At 39.0% G+C, this 5,464-nt stretch overlaps 1 long non-coding RNA gene across 1 annotated transcript in view; it reads left to right on the top strand.

The window, feature by feature from the left end:
- The window catches only part of LOC117959465, a 7,006-nt gene that overhangs the window by 936 nt on the left and 606 nt on the right, over positions 1 to 5,464 (top strand). The gene's annotated exons all lie outside the window — the stretch shown is intronic.

Genomic DNA, 5,464 nt, shown 5'->3' with positions numbered 1-5,464 from the left:
TTGGAAAAAGGCTGCAATGAAACAAAGAGTGAAAAATTTAAAGGGGTCTGAATACTTTCCGTACCCACTGTATGTGAATGTATTTATTATTGGTTAATTTAGGCTCGGGGTTGTGTAGTGTAAATCCAAGTGTTGCCCCTCACACAATTATTTTTGAATTCCTGAATATTCTTCTCTTGTTAATCTGAAAGTTGTTCTTGTAAGCGAAAGTCTGTTGGACTTGTGTGTCCTGCGATTGGCGTTTCTTAGCTCTCCCCTTTTTGCGATTGACTGTTAATGGCCTTTTGTTAAACAGAACAGTGCATAAAGATGCATCATGATAATGTTCCGCAGGGCTGGGCGATATGGAGAAAATCAAATATCACAATATTTTTGACCAAATACCTCAATCTCGATACCGCAATGATATAGCAGTGTTGACTTTTGGTGCTTTCACAAAATATTTACATAATGAGATGAGATGATTTTGGATAATAAATTATCAGTAATGTGGATATAATGACTAAGTGGGTAAAGGCAAATAATAGAACAGTTCTACAGCCTGGTGAGTTAAATTACATCACATTACTGTAACGCAGCCTTTAAAACCAGGAAAAGACACCACTTATGCCATATTACGATATGACCATATCAAAAATCTAAGACGATATCTGGTCATATATCACGATATGGATTTAATATTGATATATTTCCCAGCTCTTTGTCCCGCCCAGTGCTGATTCCCTGTTTTTTTGTTTTAACTACAGTACAGTACACTCTACTGATTCTGAATGTGAGGCAGCTCATTAAGCTTAAGGGATTTCATATTTATTCTGATTCTAAAGTCATTTGCCTTGGTCATTTCGTTTTTTACTATCAATTATAACAACGGCTTGTGCAAGTGTCACAGATGTGGGAAACTCTTATGAAATGCATGCACCCACAGACTGAGCTCCCTCTCCATTAGTTATAATTGTGACTCTGATTGCACAAGGACATTCTTGAAAACAACCTTGAAGAAGTCTAAGGCTCAATTTCATTAGTGGTTCCTTGTTTAAACCATGTAGCACTAAACCATTTGAATTATCTGCCAGTGGTGCCAAATGCCTTTTGTCCCCGTTTCAGCCAGCAGAGCGGTGCCAGCCATAGTGTGGATGAGGACAACCACGGAAAAACCTTGACTGTGTTGTTGCCTTTCAGAGTTTTCCCTTTAACCCTCTAAGGCTTCGGTCATTTTTACAATTCATTGTGCTGGTGTCTGGTTATACTTTCTATTAAAGCTTGTAAAACATCAACCCTGTTGTCCACAGACAATCGATAAACATCTTTTTTTTTCCAGGACAAACTGGGCTATTAGAATACATGTGCTGCAGTGAGGTCCATTGGATGTAGATATATATGTAAAGACATATAAACAAATAAAACGGAACATGAATCTCACAGATACGTATTGGTATCACCCGCAGCAGTAAAAGCTAAGCCAATCTCCTCTCTAAAACATTTCTTATATGTCTTGGGAGTCACACTCTGAAGAAATAAACATAACTTATACAGTTGACAAAATATCTACTTTTTTTTTATTAAAGAGACCAGACACTTTTGCCCTCATACATTCCCTTATGCCATATAATCCAAATAATAATGTCATATTTATTGATACACACACAAACAGCAATGCCACACAAGCATCTGTGTGTCTACAACAGTTCTATATATTTGGAGTCATCCCGTGCAAAAAAAAAACATTGAACTCATAAAAAAAGGACAAACCATTTACATTTATTCAAAAAAGGCCCAAATGAATGCCAAATCTCAAAAACAGTGATGCTATTCTTCGCTGTAGAACGGTAACAGACGATCTTTGATCACATTAGACTAGTCTGACTTTGAGTGATGGATTTATTGCTCAAGGGCTCAACAAAAGGCACAAGTTCCACGCTGGATAGAAAATCACCTGTAGAGGCTAGAAAGACATCAAAGACGCCACCGTGACCGAGTTTTGTATCATGTACGATAATCTTGGTCTCAGACGGTTAATTTTACATTTGTTCCAAAAGAGTGATGATGTAATCTGAGCCAAGTTTTTATACTATAAACCAGTATTTATTCTATTCTGTTTGACAGAAGTTATGGACGAAAGTCTCAAGTGATGTCTAATCAGACATATGGAAGGGATAGAAGAGTGAAAGCGATGACGGCTGAACTCAAAAAGACAACAGGTAAACTCAGACATCTGGAAAGATGAAGAGCTGGAAAAGACAGAATGTATCAGTGGATGCTAACCACGACAGACGTCCGTCCTCCTCAAACAGCACCTCAGACAGATGTAAACACCAGTGAAAAGGTAACACGGCGCAGTCATCAATGAATAAAAGGCAGAAAGAAATGAACAGTAATATTTGATATAAAAAGAAGAAAGCAGTACAAACACTATTCCTGCACAAATTAAACTCAAGAAAACTTCAGCATACCAGACTGATTACTTTCACCTTTTTATCTAATTTGCTGTTTGGCCAACACACTCGACCCCACCCGACCCATTTGTAATCCATTTGACTAATGGAATAACCTATTTGCCTGAAACAGCGAACATTCATTGTGTAAAATAGCCTATTGACGCCTGTATTTAGAGGTGAAAACAGACTTTTTATTTTGTAGTAATTATAGCCTAATTTTTAAGGCTTTAGGCTATGTGTGAAAACGGAAATCATAATAAATGTTAGGTTGTAATGCATTTTCATCCGTAGACTGAAAATTATAAAAGAATGGGATAATAAACAAGCTGTGCCTTTGCGCAACCCAGCAGGACATTTAGCTTGTTGTTCATGTCTGTATGACACCTCGAGTCGCAGCGACAGCACTACAACAATCCTATCTTTCTGTCACATTTGCTCCCATCGCTTAGTTTACATCTGCCGTTCTCGTGTTTGAAGCGTTTTGTGTGGAAATAATATGCGATTGTTGTACAAAGCCACTGTAGCAATCAACAAATTCAGTTTCATAATGCAGTATGGATATGAGAAGCAAAGTCAAAATACGTGTCAAGGACTCATGGTTCTTGTCTGGTGTCTGAGGCGTTGGGGGGGGGGAGGGGTTTAGAAAACGACCGCGTTCAACAGGTGTGATATGGAGATTGTGCAGGGATGATGTTGTGCAGCTGCTCTGAATAAATTGGACAGCTGCATGCAGCATCCAACTCATCTGAGTGAGGGCAAACTGTCATAAGTGTGACAAGTCACTCAAGCACGGCCAAATATATTAATCATGCTTTGGCCTTTTCCAACTGCCACTTTGCTCATTTGAAAGCCATGATGTCTCTCTCTAACGGGTGGGCCAAATTCTCTGGGCAGTTAAAGCAGAGAAAGGGGAGGTAACCTTGCTTCTTGTGACCTCATAAGGAGCAAGATTCCAGATTGGCCCATCTGAGCTTTCATTTTCTCATAGGCAGAGCAGGATACCCAGGGCTCGGTTTACACCTTTCGCCATTTTCAGTCAATGGGGGACCATAGGCAGGCTGGGGGGAACTCATATTAATGTTAAAAACTCATAAAGTAACATTTTCATGCCATGGGACCTTTAACATAAAAAGCTTGAGATGAAACAATACACAGACTCGTTGTTGAGGCACAGTATACACCCATACATGATACAACAACTAGCTACACATGAAAACAGCACTGCACAACCACAATGTATGTTAAAATACCTTCATCAGAATATTAAATAGGACTGGACGCTTTTTTTTTCTCCATTTTTGATTGATATTGCAATTCCAATGTTATCATTTTTTATCGTTAATGTCATTTTCATTGAAAACTATTAAAACAAAAATGATTTTTATTGTGATTTATATTGGGGATGATTTAGTCTTTTGGAAAAAACAATTTGTAGGCCGTATGTATGAAAACTGCACTGCCCAGCGGTTTCAAATTTTCAGAAACATTTACTTTAGATATTTAGTTTTAGTTAGGTTAGGTATGATATCTCAGAACAATGTCATGTTTGCTGTATAGTTAGCTAAATACAAAACAACATGGTTGGAGAACTGCATAGTAACGGCCATGATGGTTAGTTTATGCTCTACTCTACTGTACTATGGTGTCCGATGTAAAGCGCCGTCTCATGTCAGTCATTGGTTCAATGTCATTAGAGTTAACGGAAATTCATGCCGTCTACTTTTTTCAGAAGTAAAATATTATCACTTAAAAACTGAAATTATTTAACGTTACATTCCTTTATTTTTTGTATTAGTTTCTTTAATAGGTTTGTTAGAAACCACAATATAGTTTCAGTCGGTCTTGAGTTTTCCTTTAAGGTTTTGGTTTAACAGTTTACTAAAATATTTGTATTTTCTATGTATTAACCATAGGCTAACGTTTACTTAAATGACCACGCTGCACAGCCGCAGTGCAATAACGTTAGCTTCGTCAGAATATGAAAAGAGCACTGTACAGCCCCAGAACATATTAAATAGCTTGGGCTTACCTTAATGTAGGCTAACGTTAGCTAGTTAGCTAACAGGCAAGGCTCCGCAATGTCAAAACAGTTCCAGAGTGTGTGAGAATTTGGGAGCTTGAAGAAATCGTAATGCATCTCTACCGGCTCCGGAATCCACTTTCCAATGCTTTTGGTCGTTTATCCGTGAATTTCTGCCACAAGTGCAGTGTCCAAGTCTGATTATTTGGCATCTTCCTCTAGCTTGTCGCTCTGCGTGACCGTGCTGTCGTCCACGCTTACGTTAGCGCAGATAGCTGAAGCAGTGCTGTCGCTAGCTAGCGTTAACATTACACCTGCGGCCCTGCAGCTACAGTCTATGCTGCGGCCTCACTGGTTGCATGCTTCGAGAATGAATGTCATTTTTACACATGTTGTCCCGTCAGCCAACTGCTCCATTTGTTATTTTGAATTCACTTTGGTTTTAGTCTGTCCTTAATGTGTTAAATAACGGCGGTGACACAAATGTCATACCCGATAAGTTTCCGGTTTCCGCCCTCACTTGACCTTTCCAAAGATCCTGAAACGGTCTCTGACCTTTCCACTCTGTCGGTACACGATCCGCTCACTACATTACATCAGGGGCTCATAGGAGAAATATATGAATGTGCAATTGGGGCGAGTCTAAATGTTTTGAGCTGCTTCCAGAAAATAACTGCTTGCATAAAAATAAAGACAAAATTATTATTTTTTATTCAAGTTGCATCCAGGCATGCAACTGGCCACCGTGCAGTAAATTGGCAGTAACAGTTGAACTGAAAGTTTAAACAAATTATTGGAAATTGTGGGTACACGATCCGTCCTGCCTACACGATCCGTTCTGCGCATGCGCACGATGTGCATGCGCATAAATACGTATCTGAAAACCTGGCTGTTTCCCTGCACTATTGGTACCACGCATGCGTCGGAACAATTGACGGCCAAGCGTCACAACGGACAGCTTTTTTTTTTTTTTTTTCATTTTATTAACAAAGAACAATTATATCGCCAG

Source organism: Etheostoma cragini, chromosome 16 (assembly GCF_013103735.1).
Source record: "Etheostoma cragini isolate CJK2018 chromosome 16, CSU_Ecrag_1.0, whole genome shotgun sequence".
NCBI lineage: Eukaryota > Metazoa > Chordata > Actinopteri > Perciformes > Percidae > Etheostoma > Etheostoma cragini.
The sequence above is the reverse complement of the archived record's forward strand: the minus strand, read 5'-3'. Positions and strand labels throughout refer to the sequence as shown.